The following is a 19146-nucleotide window of genomic DNA, read 5'->3' on the forward strand; positions in this document are numbered from 1 at the left end:
TATACATACATGCATGTATACATACATATATTACCATATTCTGGCCAATGAGAGGTCCTGGGAATAGAGATGTTCCAATAGCAAAGAGCACAGGTAGTGCCCAGATCTTGGTTTCTAGATACTGTTCTTCTCTAAAAGGAACCAGGACTCCTTGGAGAAATGGCTGATTTTAGGGTTGGGGCTGAGAATATGCAAGATAAACCTGAAATATCTTTTTGTGCCAGAAGGTAAGGAAATGATGGGGATGTGTCAAGATGACACACAGCCCAGTTTGAAGGCACTCCCAACTGACCAAATCTGGGGCAATTTGAACATTCAAATAAATATCAATAATAATGAAGTTCAACTATTGGGCAAAATAGGAATCCACAAGTTATACTGATATAAATAAATAAGTAAATAAATAAATGTAAAGTTTGATGAAAATGAAGATATTTACAGTCTTCATGTACCTCCCCCTGAAATACTTACTAATTACAAAAAGAAAAAGAGCAACTTTATGGTGGACAAGCCTAGCAGATACCACCCTTAACAAGTGATCAAAGTGAACATTATCAGTAATGAGACAAATCAAAATCTTGTGCTACCTGATAGAATAAAGTGAGAAGAACCCAGTATCACAACTGTGATATTCCCTCCAAAGACAGATAACCTAAATGTAAACCTGAGGAAACATCAGCCAATCTAAACTAACAGGCATTCTACAAAATAATCACCTTGGAATCATCAAGAATTTCATGATCATGAAAATCAAAGAAAGACCGAGATACTCTGGAGTGCAGAGGTGGGGAGTACAACAAAAAGCCATCCACAGGAAGTTTCTACACCTCAGAACTTACTGCAAAGCTGCCCATGAAGCAAAAACTGGGAGAAAGGAAGGGGAAATTAGACAAGCAAACAATAATAGTTAAATATTTCAAATTCTCACTTTCAATAATGGATAGAACAACTAGGCAGAAGATCAACTCCACCCAACAACCACAGAAAGCATGCCCTTCTCCAGGGCACATGGAACATTCTCCAGTATAGACTATACTGACTCAAAAAGAATTAGACAATCTGAATATATCAGTGACAAGTAAAAAGATTGAATTAGTAATCAAAAAACTATCCACAAAGAAAAGCCCAGGACAACATGGTTTCACTGCTAAATTCTACAAAACATACAAAAAAAATTAATACTAATTCTCACAAACACTTCCAAAAAATAGAAAAGGAGAGAGAATACCTTCCAACACTTTATTTGAGACCAGCGTTGCTTAGATAACAAAAGCAGACAAAGATATCACAAGAAAAGAAGCCTACAGACCAATATCTCTTATAAATGTAGACATAAAAATCCTCAACAAAACACTAGGAAACTGAATTCAGTAATATTTTGAAAATTTAAACACCATGACCAAATGGGATTTATTTAACCAAAACATTAGTTAACACCCAAAAATCTATTAATGTAATTATCCATAATACCTAAATAAGTATCCATAATACTTAATAATGTAAATATTATCCATATCAACAGAATAAAAAACAAAAACCACGATTATCAGTATATTCAGAAAAAGCATTTGAGAAAGTTCAACATACTTTTATTATAAGAAATACTGAACAAAGTAGGAATATAAGGGAACATTCTCAATCTGATAAAGACAATCTATGAAAAACCTATAACTAACATCACACTTCACAGTGAAAAACTGCATACTTTCCCCCTAAGACCAGAAACAAGACAAGGAAGTTCACAATCACCAATTATTTTCCACATCCTACAAGCAAGTGCAATAAGACTACAAAAATAAATAGAATTCATAGAGGTTGGAAAGAAAAAAAGTACAACTGTCCCTATTTACAGATTAAATGATTGTCTTAGAGAAAATCCCAAATCATCTAGAAAAAAAAAACTCCTAGGAGTTTAGCAAGATCACATGACATAGATCTACAAAAACTGATTGTATACAAAAATCAGTTGCATACAATACACAAGTGGAAGCTGAAATACACACACACATATGTGTGTATACATACACATACATATATATGAAATACTTAAATATCAATCTAACAAAACTGGTGTAGACTCTCTAATCTACAAACTACAAAACACAAGGATTTGGTTCCCCATGCTGGCCAGCCACCAAAAATTAAAATAAAATAAAAACTACAAAACACTGATGAAAAAATCAAAGACCGAAATGGAAAGATACAGCATGTCATGGATGGGAAGAATCAACATAGTTGAGGTATTAATTGTCTTCAATCTGATCTGTATATTTAATACAATTTCAATCAAAAGCCCATCAAATAAAACAAACAAACAAAAGCAAAAAAGCCCATCGAGATTTTTTGTAGATGTTGATAAGCTGATTCTAAAATTTATTTGGAAAGAAAAAGGAACTGGAATAATCAAAACAATGTGGTGAAAGAATGGGTGATTAAAATCATCCAGGATAGGGAACTTGATAATGGATGAATCAGGCAAACACCAATAGAATGCATGATCAATCTTAACATCAAAAAGAAAAGACAGCAGATATCATGTATTCTTGATACATGTACACATCACCACTCATAGACTATTCTTGTCAAAAAATATTGAACCTGAATTGGATAAAGCCTCACTACAATCCCTTTAGAGTTTATGGGAAATACAGGAGTTAAAGCCATGTATTAACTGACACCACATGGAATGTAATAAGTAAAATCCAGATCTAAGGAACTCTACAGGACAAATAATCTGGTTCCTTAAAAATATAAATAAATTACAAGGAGGGGTGAAACAATATATTAAAATTAAGAGACAAGTCAGCCAAATTTAACCTTAGGAATGTGTTTAGATTCTGATTAGCACAGTTGACTAAAAAGAGGCACTTGACGGAATAGTGACTAGACATTTAATATTAAGGATTTTTTCTCTTCTGACTATATATTTTCAAATAACCTGTTTTCCAGTTCACAGATTCTTTCTTCTGCTTGATCCATTCTGCTATTAATGTTATATATTGCATTTTTCATTTTGTTCACTGTATTTTTCAGCTCCAGGATTTGGGTTTTTTAAAATTATTATTTCAATATCTGTTAAATTCCTTGTTCTGGTTACTTACTGATTTCCTTATTTTGTTAAATTATCTCTCTGTATTTTCTTGACATTTGCTGAACTTTTAAAAAAGTTACAGTAGTCCCCCTTATCCACAGTTTTGCTTTCCATGGTTGCTGTTACTCAAGGTCAACTACTATCCAAAAATATTACATGGAAAATTCCAGAAATAAACAATTCATATGTTTTAAATTGTGTGTGGTTCTGAGTAGTGTAATGAAATTTTGTGCTGTCCTGCTCCATTCTGCCTGGGACATGAATTATTCCTTTGTCTAGTGTGTTCACCCTGTACACACTACCTGCATATTAGTCACTTAGTAGCCATCTCTGTTATCAGATCAACTGTTGTAGTACCGAGGTGATTCTGTTCAAGTAACCCTTACTTTACTTCATAATGGCCCCAAAGCACAAGAGCAGCAACGTTAGCATATTTTTATAATTGTTCTATTTTATTGCTATTACTGTTTATCTTACTGTGCCTAATTTATAAATTAAACATTTGTAAGGATTTTTTGTTTTGTTTTGTTTTGTTTTTTATTGATAATCTCCTGGATGTTAATGTTCCAAAGGGATTTAGATCTCCAAGGGACTGGCTTCTTGGCTGGGAATCAAACCTGGACCACCTGGGTTTAAGTTCAGAATCTTAACCATTCAACTACAGGCTGGAGTACATAAACTAAACTTTATCATAGGTATGTATGTATAGGAAAAAACATAGTATATATACAGTTTAGTACTATTCATGATTTCAGGCATCCACTAGGGGTCTCAGAACGTATCCCCTGTGGATAAGGGACTACTAATATTTTGAAGTCTTTGCCAGATAGTTCATACAATTCCATTTCTTCAGGGTTGGTCACTGGCACTTTATATACTCCCTTTGGTGATGTCATGTTTCCCTATCCTTGTGGCTATGTGTCAATAATGTCTGTGCATTTGAAAACATAGGTATTTATTCCAGTCTTCACAGATTGACTTTTTCTGGAAAAGCCCTACAACAGTCAGCCCATGCAGAGATTCTGGGCAGGCTGTCTGAAATGGTCCCAAAGCCCAGGGCCATTATGGTGGGTGCCATGCTAGGGTGAGCCTGAAGCCTGGGGTCACTTCAGCCAGTTCAGTACTGGAGCAGACCAGAGACCAAATCTGCCACACAAGCCTGAAGCCTGGGTCTTCCTGATCTTACCTGGTGCCAGGATGGGTTGGAAGGCTAAGTCCATGGGTACTGGCCTGGAATCTGGGGCTGTGGGAAGCTGCCTGGTGCTGAGTTTTGCTGTGGCAGGCCTGGTGTTGGCGTCCAAGGCAAAACCCTGTGCTCACTTCCCTTTCTTTCCCCCATGTGAATGGTGTCTCTCTCTGTGCTGTGCTGCCTGGAGTTGAGGGAGGGGTGATGTGGGTAATGTAAAACTCATTCCTGTCCTCTTCAATGCATCTTTTCTTCTTGATGTGCTACAGCAAGGTACTGTGATCTCTCACCTGGTTTCCTTAGCTCTTATGAAGATATTTTCATGCATGGATAGTTGTGGAAATTGATGTTTCTGTGGGGGCATGCCTATTCTGCCATCTTGCTGTTACTCTGTCACTCTCTCATATTAAGGGTTTTTTTGTTTTGTTTTGGTGGTTATTGCTTTGTTATTGTTGTTACAAACATTATCTTTCTCTCGCTCACACACACACAAACATATAATTACATGATATGTCTCATATTTCCTTCAAATTATTTAGTGCGTGACTGGGTGGATGGAGGGAGAGATAAAAAACATTGCTTATTGATATAGATTAAGTTGTGTCCCCTAAGTTTTATATATTAGAAGATCAATTCCCACTGTGACTGTTAAGAAGGTGGGAAATCCTATTATGGTAATTGAAAAGTGGGCCTTGGAGAGGTGATTAGATTGTGAGGACCATGCGGTAGTGAATGGATTAATGATGGTCATGGGTGTGGTTCTGAGGGCTTTAAAAGGAGAGCATGTGAGTCTCTCTCTCTCTCTCTCTCTCTCTGCTCTGCCATTCTTGCCATGTGACACCCTGCATTGTTGCAGGGTCACCACCAGGACAATACCCTCACCAGATGTGTTCCCTGGACTTTGAATTTCCCAGCTTCCAAAACTGTAAGCAATAAATTTCATTTTCTTACAAATTTCCCAGTTCCAGGTACTTTGTTAATAAGCTAGAGAAACTGACTAATACACTTATGAAGTAATGACTGCTGAAGTTCTACTTTAATGTATGTTTTAAATTTCCCATAATGAAAAGTTTTTAAATTAAAAAAAAAATCCATTCAATAATAAGGTACATAAACCAGTGAGTTAGGATTCTCCTCTAACTGCCTAAAGATTCAAAGATGCAAGAGCCCTAGTAACAATAACAAAAAGTGATATGATGAGATCTACCCTAGCTATGTAGGCAGCAGATAAAACTCAGGCAGCTCCTCCTCCATGAAGCTTTCCTTCATTCTTCAGGCTGATTAGACGGCCCTTTCTGAACATCCACAGTCCCATGCTCCCCTATCAATTCAGGGGCAACAACAAATTGTCATTGTTATTTTATGAGTGCTTTTTGCCAACAATTGGGAATATTTTGAATTGCTAATTTAATAAGCAAGAAGTGGTATAGGTTTTGATTAGACCTGTGGTTCTTATTTTTCTTAACATCTCACAATTCAGGGAGCAGCTGATTGATGAGTAGTTTAGGTAAGGAGCCAGAATCCAGGAATGGGTCTCCCTCTCTTTTGCTTCATGTTTTGCAGCCCTCCTATACCAAAGGAAACGTAAAAACCCCTTACCTGAGGTACTTCACTTTATCCAAAAGACCATTCATAGAAATCTGGAATACCAAGACTGGAAGAAATCTGAAGACCCATCACAAACCACCCACCCATTTCACAGCAAAGCGGTTTTTACATGGGTGTTTATTATGTATTTTTTTCACATAGTAGCATTTATGAAATGGAGATGGGCTTACAGTCGCAGTCAGAAGTGGTGGTTGTGATGGCATTTTTATTACCTTAGAAATATTTTAATCAGTTTTACTCACTGTTTCCCTTTTCATGTATGCACAGAGAAATATGTAACAAAAATCTTTTTATATCTGAAAGACCTCCTCCAATAAGTACAAGATACAAATTCTGAGTGACAAGAAAGCACTGTCAGTTGAGTTGGCAGCAATTTTTTTCCCCCTGTGGTACTTAAAATAATGAACTGTCTTACAATTGACAATGTTTTAAATTTAAAGGAATGTTGCATTACTCTTTACAATAATTATGTGTCTACTGTAGTCTATTCTCACCTTAATACTCCACACTTGCCAGAATGGGTTCCCAGGATCAACAAAAGCCACAATTAACTCTATCGTTGGACTGCAATTGGGACATGGGGCATTGTGGAGGAGACTGCTAGTTGCCTACCCATATCTATTCCTTCCTTCATTATAAACAGAACCTTAGTTTTATTGGAGATGGCAGTATGCCTAGCTGCAAAACATTTCCTACCTTCCTAGCTGCCAGCTTGGGTCATGTAAGTAAGTTCCAGCCAATGAGATACAAGCAAAAGTTGTTGGGTGGTGTTGCCTGCATAATCCCTTTTGCATTTAAGTTCATCCTCTTTCTTTCCTTGAATGTAGATTATGATGGTTGGAGTGCCAGCAGCCATCTTTAATCACAAGGTGCCAAGAACACACATAGCAAGGCTGAGAGGCTAGAATGATCTTGGAACTAATCATACTCCAAACTAATCACTCCTTATTCATGCATACACACACACACATAATCGATTGAGTGCCAGATCCTAGGTTGCTTTTTTGAGATGCAGAAATGAAGCATTTAGCCTAAATAAATCCTAGTGATCTTTTTCTGTTTGGTAACAGTTAGCCTTTCAGTGTGTGACCTTGAGAAATTGATCTAAATCCACCGTACCTTCATCTTCTTCATTAGGATATGGATGCCTTCATCATAGAATTGTTGTGAGAATTGGACATGTATATAATGTATCCAGTCATGTACATATGTATATAATGTATATGTGTAATCTGGCACAAAGTAGATACCAAACAAAGTTTCTTTCCATCCTGTTCAATGAAACTCAGGCCTGACTGCAATTTTTTTTCTTCCCATAGTAGTATTCATTTCATTGCACAATTGAGTGCACCCACTATGTACTAGGTAATGGTCTAGCATGGAAGACCACGAGGTCTTTTCAATCTTGTACTATTTCTTTCCTATGGCACTAATCAGAATGCTCTGCATTCTCCATGACTTAGCACCTAGGAAAGAGAAATGTTTGTGATCAGCTCAACTAGACTGTTCCTTGAGGACAGGGTTAGCAGTTAACTTTTTTTGATGCTCCACACAGGCTTGTTTGTATACAGGTCCTCTCATACCGGAAGTGCTCAGGAAATGCTAAATCAACCAGAAAGTAGGAAGGGAACTCTGGCTACTTATGACTCCTTTGCAGGGGACAGTGCTTTTGTGTGTGGAGAAGCTCTGTCTGCTGTCACCTGAGCTGTTCTGGCCTTTTTCCTTTGTTTCTTTTCTAGTGGCTCCATGGCTCCCTAGGGACCAGTGAGAGGATGATTTTCAAGATGATTTGTGTTCCCTCCATCTTGTGCATGGCAATTTTCACTCATCCTGTGATGATGAGAACTCTTTCTGTTGGGATTTCTGTCCTTTTCTCTTTTCCTCCTGGGCTTCAGCATTGGGCTGGATCTCTGGCTTCCATCCCATTCACTCATGTAAGCGACACTCTGCATGGCTGAGACAAGAGTGTCCTGATCTGTCGCTCTTTCTGAAATAGGCTTGCTGGAAGTCTCTGCTCATGCGATCACCACACTCATGGTGCCCTCTGGTGACACACTAGACGTACCCTCTTAGGATGTGCATGCAGTACCTGTCATGTCCACATTAATACCCTCTGAGGACCTGTTGGCAGCATCTGCCATAGCTGTGCTAGTACTGTTTCCTCCTGAACCCTTGTTGACTGCTCTGCTCCTGCCACTGCTGTGTTTATTTGTCCTGGGGATGCAGATGTGGTTGTTGCCACACATACACACACAACACACACACTGGTAACTATGTAGATGTGATGATATATTACTTAGTTTGATTGTGGTGATTTTTTTTTACCATGTATACATAAAGCATCAAGTTGTACACCTTAAATGTACACAGTTTTCATATATCAAAAATATCTCAATAAGGCTGTTTAAAATAATAAAAATAAAATAGGAAAAAGGAAAAAAGAAACAAAAAAGGATAAGAAAGTGTTTTAGATTATGACAACTAATATAATCTGCACCATGACTGTTTCCTGAAGCTTGTCTTGCATAGCCTTTCTGCATCATTTCCTATAATCTTCCCCTCATTCTCACATTCCTTCTCCATTTTCCATTTTCCCTTCTTCTTTTCCATGGTTCTCTCTGCTTGGCCCCAAACTCAGGCTCTAGACCCCTTTCCACCTCTAGTCCACTCCCCTCACTCTAGCATCACCCTTAGTTAGCCCAGATGCCTCTCTTTTAGTAAGAGGTTGGAAGATTCTCCCCTTGGCCTTTTTCCTCCTGGGACTCCTGGAGCCATATTCTCTCAACAAGGGGAGAGGCATGGTAAGCGGAGGTTCTGAGAGGAGAAACCACCTGGTAGCGGCTCATGAGAAGGTGGCATCTGGAGGAAAGGCTTTTATCAGCCCTATGCAGAATACTGTACACTGGGGTTTCCCTCATACCATCATCCAGAATGCTCCCACCCCCGTGCACCCTTCAGTGATACAAGCCCAACAAGAGTTATAAGGATATCACTAGCAACACAATGCCTAATCCAACTGACAATCTCCTTCCTCGCCTTGTGTTTCCCTCACATGGGCTGAAGGAGGCCCAAAGGTGGCAGGATGACAGATCTGATTGTCTGTTCCAGAGTGCACTTTTGCCTCACTTCTGAGGTGTTGAGACCTTCCTGTAACCTGTCTTATAATGCCTCCTTGCATTACATGGCCTTCTCTGTGCCTTGTTATGCATTCTCCTGTATCCCTCATAAAGGAAGAGATAGAGATCTTTGCTGGACCAGTTTCTTCCTGAGCAGTTCATGTTGTCTGAATAATAGCACAATCCCTAGATCACATGTGATTTATTTAACTTCTGAACATAACATGCCTAGATGCATATATACTTGTACACGATACTCAAAAAACTCTAATCACATCCCATGCAGGGTCTGACCCTCAGGTTCCATCTGATATAGAACCTGTACTTGGTGCAAGAAAGAGGTTTGTTGGCATATTATTCACCTTATTGCCCCTCCCTCTTTGTCATACGTTTGCTAAATTATTGAGACCCATCACATCCAATTTCTTGTAGATGTTCTAATCTCAACTAGAATGACTCAAATTTAGACACAAATGTTTTTATTCCTCTTATCTAAGTGAAATTTTGTATCCATTGACCAACATCTCCCCAACCATTGCCCTACCCCCTAGCCCTCAGTAACCACCATTCTACTCTCTATGTCTATGAGTACAACTTTTTTAGATTCCACATTATAGTGAGATCATGTGGTATTTGTCTTTCTATGCCTGGCTTATTTTACTTAACATAACGCATTCCAGATTCATCCATGTTGTTGCAAATGACAAGATTTCCTTCTTTTTAAAGGCTGAATAGTATTCCATCATACATACATATATACACACACACAAACATATATACATGTGTATGTATACACATATACACAAGGTTATTTCAAAAAGCTCATAGAAAAAAGAATTGAAAGATAATATGAATATTTTCATGAACTTTTTAAAGTACTTCATATATATATACACCCACACACCCATACACACATATGTTTTCTTCATCCATTCATCTGTTGATGGACACTTAGGGACTCCATATCTTGGCTATCGTAAATAATGCTGCAATAAACATGGGCATGCAGATATCTTGTCAAGATACTGATTTCATTTCCTTTGGATAAATACCCTGTAGTGGAATTGCTGGATCATAGTTTTTTGTTTTTTGGGTTTTGTTTTTTTTTAAGCTGGTCAGTACGGGGATCCAAACCTTTGACCTTGGTGTTATAACATTGTGCTCTAACAAACTGAGCTAACTGGCCAGCCCTAGTAGTTCTATTTTTAATTTGAGGACTCTCCATACTATTGTACATGATGGCTGTACTAATTTACGTTCCCACCAACAGTGTACAAGTGTTCCCTTTTCTCCACATCCTCTCCAACACTTGTTATATTTTGTCTTTTTGATAATAGCCATTCTAACAAGTGCAAGGTGATATCTCACTGTTTAAATTTGCATTTCCCTGATGATTAGTGATGTTGAGCATTTTTTCATATAGACAAAACCTTTTTTGAGGGTACTTTGGGAAGTACTTTGCCACAATGTAAACATCTGGATTCTCATCAAACTTTCAAAATTTTTTGCTTATCAGTTTATATCAATTTGGACTTATAATTCCCTATTTAAATAATGGGTTATAATCTATAACTAGCATTATTTATTTTGACACAAAAATCATGCCAGGGTTGTTCAGTGGAAGCCCGTTCAATCTGGTTTCCATGTCCTTTTAACATTTCCCCATCATTCTTTGAGCAGTTCCTTAGATTTTAGCACAAGATGTTTCAAGTGCATTTTGAACTTCCCCTTCCTGGAATCCCCTGGAATCAGCCATTTCTCCATGGAGCTTTGCTCCTTTTAGTAAAGAATGGTATTTAGAAATCAAGAGCTGATTGCTTGATGTACTCATTGCTTTGGGGTTGTTGCTGTTCTTACACCCTTTCAGGGAATAGAGCTAAGTAGTATATATGTGTGAGTGTGTGTGTGTAGTGTCAATTTGTTACTTAAAATTTACATTGAAAGAAAGAGTTGAAAAGTTAAACATACTTGATTTGCACATACTTGCCAAGTCCTGCAGGATTTAACTGCTTCAATAATTTTATTCATAAAAAGAACACGCATATTAAATTCCTCACACTGAAGCCCAATACACATGTCCAACCTCATTTGTCCAATACAAATGTCAAATGAACATGCAAAAGAATCTCTGTAAACTCATCATTCTCCTAGAAACTCACAATTTTTTTTTTTTTTTTGTTCCTCAGACAATGAAATAGTTCATTTCCTAACTGCACACACATTTTTGTAGCGACTTAAGCCGTTTCAAAAATATTGCGGTTTTGTTTGTTTACTTATGATCGTGTATCAAGTAGGTCCCTCTGTGATTTCTGCATCAGCAATTGTATAACCCTAATTAAGATAAGGTACAGATTTTTTGAAACAACAATGTACAGGTTAGTAGAAAGGTATAACAATTAAGAGGTAAACACTAACTATTCTTAGTATGGCAGGTAAACTTAAAGGAAGACCTTTAGAATTTGTTACAGATTACTTCTTGAAGCACCTGGGTGGGGGGGGGGGGCGGGGGGAAGGTACAAGCCAGAAAAATGTAAGGTAAGTCCCCAAACAGAGGACACTTTTTTTTCTTTCTAGCATAATTTTGAGCTATGCATCAAGGTTCCTATTTCATCACTTGTGACATGGGTGGAGAAACAAACAAATGATACCAAAAGACCAAATAAGCTGTTGTTATTCTGAATTTTCTTCTCTTCTTTAGCGTTTTGATAAACGTCTTCTGCTGTCATCTACAACTTGTTTCCTTGAGATCCCTTTAAACAATGATGTCAAAAAGCAAATACTTGGTTCTTTCTATGTTTTCTGTTGTGTATGCCTTTCTCCCTCCTCACACACATCTATGGCATCGAGCTGCACAAAGTATTAAGCCACTATGAGATTTTGCTCTTCTCTTCCTCATACACTGCTAAATGGTCTGAGAAAAAAAAAAAATCAGCTCCAACCACTCATGCACTTAAGATTTTAAAATAAAATTATGACAGAAGGGCAACAAAGGAACCCACAGGAATGACTGTTCTTCGGATCAAGATCTTCTCAATCTGCAATATACTTATACTAAACCCCACAGGATATATCATCTCCCCTCTTCCCTGAAACACAGGTTATTTTAAAATATCTTGTTTGCTGTACACAGCCATTGAATGTTAAACACATTGCCAATTTTAAAACACACATGAAAGCACATGAACACTCGCATACACAAGAACAGAAGACTTGCTGCTAGGGATAAGAAAACACACTCATCTGGGGCGGTGTGGGGGGAGTGTACCTGAAATCTGCCTATGCTGTTCAGCACAGGATCTTTTGTAATTTAAGTGCAAAGTGAGTGTAAGAGCTAATAAAAACCAAATGTATTTCTAAGAAAACAGCCCTTTTATCATAAAGGGAGAGCAATAATGAATCAGATGATAAATAGGAACACCCTGAAACAACTAATCAGAGAATTCTTGTTCACCACATTTTTTTTTCTCCATGATGAAAAATGCAGCTCAGCACATTGGGTTTTAATAACCCAGGAAACATCCCAAACAACATCTTATCAAATGCAAAGTATTTTTATTTTTATTTATTTATTTTATTGAATCATAATTGATTACAAATATTTTTGGGGTTCAACATTGGCATTTGTTGATCAAATCAATATTATTAGCATATATATTATTACAAGTCGTACTTATTCTTTATGCCCCTTGTCCAATCTCTCCCCATCCCCTTCTCCTCCCCCCCCACCTCTGATAACCCTAGATTTCTTCTCTCCTTCTGAAAGAGTAATGGTTACTCTGTTGATTTGTTGCGTAGATGATCTGTCCAGTGCTGAGAGAAGTGTATTCAGGTCTCCCAATATTATCATAGAGTAGATGCTTCTTCTATCACTTTTGAATGGGCTTTGTGGAGAGAGACATCCTCTTCTTTTCTTTGGTTTCCGCTGGTGACTCTCCTTGTGTCAATGCACTCAAGTGGCTGGCGGGCCATCTGCATGGTGGTTGTGGCATCTAGCCACTTTTGTGGCAGCCGTGGCTACTGTGGTGGGCCACCCACATGAAAGTGGTGTTTTTGTTATGCTCCTTGCCTGGATGCAGGAGGAGGGGTCATCCACAGCTCCATCTGTTTCTTACATTCTAAGATGTTGTTGTGGAGCAGTTGGGTGGGACAGGGAAAGAGGAAGGGGGAAGGATATAGGAGTGGGGGCATGGTTGAGGCCCATGGCACCCCTCTTATTCCTGCAGGGGAGACCAGGGGGCTTCCAGTGGTGGCTTGGTCATTGCTGGGCTGAATGCAGATGTCAGGGGGGTGTGGCCGAAGCCCTCGGCTCTCCACTGCCCTGGGTTGGGATCCCAGGTGCTTCCTGCAGTAGCTCAGTGGTCATCATTGCTGGGCTGGTTATGTGTCAGGGGGCATGGCTAAGGCACCCGGCCCTCTCCGCTCTCTGGCTTGGGGGCCCAGAGGGTTTCCAGTCCTTGTAGGTTTTACAGGTGTTCTTTGGTGAAGTGAGACCTTTACTAGTTAATATCAAACTTTGTCTGTGGTCTGTGGGTATTTTGTTTTTTCTTTCAGTTCTGTGTTAGATTATTCGCTGTTTCCACTACTTAAACTCTGCAATGGAACTAATTTGTTTCCTTTGCTTACTTCTAAAATGGGGAAACTTCCTGTGGGGACCAGCACTTGAGCCCTGTAGTTGAGCCAAATTGCTGCTTTATTGCTGATTCCCTGGGGAAGGTTTTTTGTGCAGCTCTGGTTTTAATGGTTGACTTTGTAGGTATTTCCAGGTCTTGTGAGATCCGGTACACCTGGGTTGTGTAGAAACTCTAGTCTGGACCTGAGTCTTTTCAGCAAACCGCTCCCCCTGCAGTTCTTTTTTTTTTTTTTTTTTTAAGATGTCTAAATAAAAGCTTTTATTTTTTATTTATTTATTTTTCGAGCATCCTCAGCATCTTTTCCAGTGCCTCACACATGATACATACATACATAGTGCATATTTTATTTTATTTTATTTTATTTTTTTAAATTTTATTTTGTTGATATACATTGTGGTTGATTATTGTTGCCCCTTACCAAAACCTCTCTCCCTCCTCCCTCTCCTCCCTCCCCCCCAACAATGTCCTTTCTGTTTGCTTGTCATATCAGCTTCAAGTAATTGTGGTTGTTATATCTTCTCCCCCCCCCCCGGTTTTTTTTTTTTTTGTGTGTGTGTGTGTGTGTGAATTTATATATTAATTTTTAGCTCCCACCAATAAGTGAGAACATGTGGTATTTTTCTTTCTGTGCCTGACTTGTTTCACTTAATATAATTCTCTCAAGGTCCATCCATGTTGTTGCAAATGACAGTATTTCATTCCTTTTTATAGCTGAATAGTATTCCATTGTGTAGATACACCACATTTTCCGTATCCACTCATCCGATGATGGACATTTGGGCTGGTTCCAACTCTTAGCTATTGTAAAGAGTGCTGCGATGAACATTGGGGAACAGGTATACCTTCGACTTGATGATTTCCATTCCTCTGGGTATATTCCCAGCAATGGGATAGCTGGGTCGTATGGTAGATCTATCTGCAATTGTTTGAGGAACCTCCATACCATTTTCCATAGAGGCTGCACCATTTTGCAGTCCCACCAACAATGTATGAGAGTTCCTTTTTCTCCGCAACCTCGTCAGCATTTATTGTTCAGAGTCTTTTGGATTTTAGCCATCCTAACTGGGGTTAGATGGTATCTCAGTGTGGTTTTGATTTGCATTTCCCAGATGCTGAGTGATGTTGAGCATTTTTTCATATGTCTGTTGGCCATTTGTATATCTTCCTTAGAGAAATGCCTACTTAGCTCTTTTGCCCATTTTTTAATTGGGTTGCTTGTTTTTTTCTTGTAAAGTTGTTTGAGTTCCTTATATATTCTGGATATTAATCCTTTGTCAGATGTATGTTTTGCAAATATTTTCTCCCACTCTGTTGGCTGTCTTTTAACTCTGTTAATTGTTTCTTTTGCTGTGCAGAAGCTTTTTAGTTTGATATAATCCCATTTGTTTATTTTTCCTTTGGTTGCCCGTGCTTTTGGGGTCGTATTCATGAAGTCTGTGTCCAGTCCTATTTCCTGAAGTGTTTTTCCTATGTTTTCTTTAAGAAGTTTTATTGTTTCAGGGTGTATATTTAAATCCTTAATCCATTTTGAGTTGATTTTAGTATATGGTGAGAGGTATAGGTCTAGTCCCCTGCAGTTCTATATTCCTGACCAGTCCACAAAGAGTGGGCCTGCGCTGATTGCAGGGCAGATCAGCTGTCCTTGCTGTGCTCCAGTGATCCTCCAGTGGCCTGTTTTCCCCACCACTTATACTCCAAACACTTCTTGTGGGAAGGGTCATGCCTAGTCCCTTGTGATGAGTCACTGGCCTCTGAGTAGCTCCTTTTTTCAGTTGTTGTGGCTCCTCACTCCTATGTGCGTTCATGGAGCCCTGTTAGTGGTCTTGTTGGCCCTCTTCTCCCCTGCCACCTCAAAGCAACTTCATAGGAAGGGCACAGCAACAGCTTTGCCAGCTCTTGCTCCGTGTGCTCACCAGGGACAGCCTTGAAGCATCCTGGGCTCGAAACGGTCATGGTGGTCCTTTCTTTCTCTCATCATGGATTCTCCCGCCTTCAAGCACTCCGTAAGTCTCTCCTCCTCTTCCCCTGAGCTCTAGTGGCCCCAGCTTAGCTGTCATTGCTTTTTAGTAGTTGTAAATTGGTTGATTTGTGGGAGAGAGTGATGCTGAGCACCATCTATTCTGCCATCTTGACTGGAAGCCACACAAAGTATTTTTAAGGGAAATCATAACTGCGGTAAGATTAGACATTTGGCTTCCTTGTGTGGTCACATACCAGATGAAAAATTAGAGCACCATCCAATTATTAGTTTGAAAAATCTATAATCCTCAACTATAAGCATATAAAACTCTGCTTACTGCAAGCAACTGGTTTGTGTAGGTTGTTTCCCCCACTGGTTATAGATTAGCTATTGATGTCTTTTCAGACTCCAAATAAATAATTTAAAGTATGTTAAATTCCAGCATGACGAGACAGGCCTCAGACAGAGAACTCTTGTCCTCCTTTTTTGGTTCTCATTTGAAGTTGCCTAAATCAGAATCCTCCAAAGGGTTTCACTCATGGGAGTGAAGAAGGCCCCTAAAGACAGACCTCATCCTTTTTCTTGGAAGCCTCTGCTTCCAGGTTGGCTTTTCACTTTTCAGTCTCCCAATCCGTTTGCATTGTTGCATATTGATGGATTTAGGTGCCAAACATAATTTCAGTGAAAGTGAAAAGCAAAAGACCCTCAAGGGACAAAAATAACAGGATTACAGTATTGATGGTGAAAAATCACTGTAGTCGGTCCACTCCCTCAAACACAGGAGATAAACTGAAATCCAGAGACAGTTAGAGCATGAACTGTAGAGAGAGCTATATACACAGTAAAGAGCACATAAACCTCTGATTCTTTTCTCCTATGCAACTGTTTGCCCACACAGGGGAAAAAAAGAAAAAGAAAAAAACACAATTGTTCACCCATGAGTAGTGATGATCCATTTTCCTAATACATCTTTTGCAATTACTACAATGGTGAGCACACCTTAGCTTGACAAAGCAACACTTTGGACACTTATCTATCATTTCCCCAAGCTTCATGTACTCTTTAGTAACATTTCCTTTGGGTACTACCCGGGGCCAGTAAGCATAGCTCAGATGAGATGACAGTGTGCATACTTCTAAGCAGTTAAAAATGACTCTGTTGATCAGAGTACCAAGGCAGCAACATGACAGACATCACCACAAACTCTGCACAGACCAGAATGCATGTCACAATGGCACAGATCACACCACAGCCATCCAGATGACTCAAACACTGTCTTCCATGTCAGCCTCGGAGAAAGAGGAAGATGATGATGAAGCATAACTTTCAACCAGAAGAAGATGGTGGTCAAGGTCCCAGTGACTGCATCATTGCTTTGACTTGCCTTTACGAACTATCTCTAAACACTACATGGACATTGTGCCTTTTCTTCAGGATCTTAGGGTGCACATACTTTCTTATGCAACAGGATTATGAGGCCCAAGTGGAGCTGCTCAGCACTGTGGCTCCTTCTCCTGAGGCAGGGATACATCAGGCTGGGCAGATGCTGGAACCCAGAGCTCTGTAAGGGACAGCAGGATAGCACAACCCCCAGAAGTGAGCCTGGGGACCTCAGTTGTCCAGCACTTGCTTATATTTATTTTTATATCTATACATATAGATACTTGTGAGTTCACACCATTAAATCTGGTTTTGATCTAAAATCAAAAGATTCATTCTAGAATTCTTCCTTTCCATATCTGTAATTTCCTGCTCTGGCAAGGAACAGCCTGGCTCCCATTGCCCTTAATATATTTTTTTATTTGATCAGTCCCCCTGTGACTATGAACTTGCATCACTGCAGCTAACCCCTATCCCATGCAGATGCTCACCTCACCCTACTTGGGTTCTGATATTCACCAACCGTCATCCCCACCCACATGAACGTCCCCAACACCCCCATTTGGGCTTCAACACACAGCGCTGGGCAGCACACATCCCAGATGCTCTCTTCACCTGTTTGGACTCTGAAATCCCATGCGGAGAAGTCATCCTTATGAACGCCCTCCTTACTCTGCTCAGGTTTACAGTTCATGCTGGTCCGTTCCACCACTTGGAATGCCCCCTATTAGGATCTGGCACCCTGTACCAAGCCAATCCCTGCACGAACACCCTTCTTACCTTGTTAAGGCTCTGAGTCCCTGCCCTGAGCCCACCTTATGGATTTAGGACTGAGCTTCTCAGAAAGGGAACAGGAAGAAAAAATGTGTTATAATTTGAAATAAGACAAGTAGTTCTCTGATAAACTAACTTTGCATGGTCTTAGCCATGTTCCTTACCTTTATGAGCCAGGTTTCCTCTTCAGAAGTGAGGACTGACAAAGTTTGACCTAGATTTTAGGACACCTGACTTCCTAATTCTGGTTTTATTGTTCTATGCCACTCTGCCTTTCCAAGTATAAAGCTATTTCCTCAGTCAAGCTTTTCAAATTTATATCTCAAAGAACACTTAACAGTACAGAAGAATGGAAAGAATTCTTCATATTAAAAAAAAGCCACTATAATTTGCATTTTTCTCTATAAAAAATTAATTTGATTCAACACAAAAAGATAAAATTATTTGGCAGATAAATTGAAACTCTTTAGTCCAAATCTTTAAATAAAGCTGATGCTCCAAAAGGACTCAACATATTCTCTTTATTCCACAGAAGTATAGGCCTATGTTGCACACAATCATACACACACAGAGTCACATTTCCAGTGACACCCGTGATGTTCTATATCCAGATATTCAAAACCATACATTTCCATCTTCGTACAGCCTTGCCGCACCCTGTCACTCAACAATTCCCCGCACACAGCGACACATCACTCACACATCATCACACTCTGTTACAGTCAGTACAGCCACAATCCCTCAGAGCCTGTCACTTCATTGCTCACAGTCACAAAATCACACTCCCAGGCTACTTTCTGTGGCTTTCTCCCGACAGTCAGAAGTCGCTTGGTTCACTATACCCAAAGAATTACACACACACAGAAACACAACCCACCCACAGCCAGACAGGCGAGGTCGATCCCACAACCCTCAGTCACACACACACACACACACACACACACACACACACACACACACACACACTCACAAAGCCAGGTACAACCCTCAGTCACACACACACACACACACACACACACACTCTCTCGCACACTCACTCACAAAGCCAGGTACAAAGGGCCACGCACCCATTCTTTAAGATACACATATCGAGCGCTTGCTGTGTACGAGGGGCTGGGACTACCTCAGAGGAAGAAACAGACAAAATTCCGCGTCCGGTCCCGCAAGCTCTCGTCCTCGGGGTCGCACCCATGGATGTCCTCCGCAGTCCGGCAGTCAGGCAGTTTCGCGAGGTTTGGATAGCCCGGACAGACCCCAGAGAGTGAATTCTCCTCAGTTTCTCGCGCCGGTCCCTGGGATCTCTGCAGTAGCTAACGGATCGGTGCGCGCCTGCGCCTGCGCAATCGGAGGCCAACTGCATCAGCTTCCGGCTACGGACTACATTTCCCAGAAGCCCCATG

At 39.8% G+C, this 19146-nt stretch overlaps 1 pseudogene; it reads right to left on the reverse strand.

The window, feature by feature from the left end:
* Positions 1–16050: 16050 nt before the first annotated feature.
* Positions 16051–19145, reverse strand: LOC134387411 (palmitoyltransferase ZDHHC7-like; annotated as a pseudogene).
* Position 19146: the final 1 nt, after the last annotated feature.

The sequence above is a fragment of the Cynocephalus volans genome, chromosome 10 (genome assembly GCF_027409185.1).
Source record: "Cynocephalus volans isolate mCynVol1 chromosome 10, mCynVol1.pri, whole genome shotgun sequence".
Classification (NCBI taxonomy): Eukaryota; Metazoa; Chordata; class Mammalia; order Dermoptera; family Cynocephalidae; genus Cynocephalus; species Cynocephalus volans.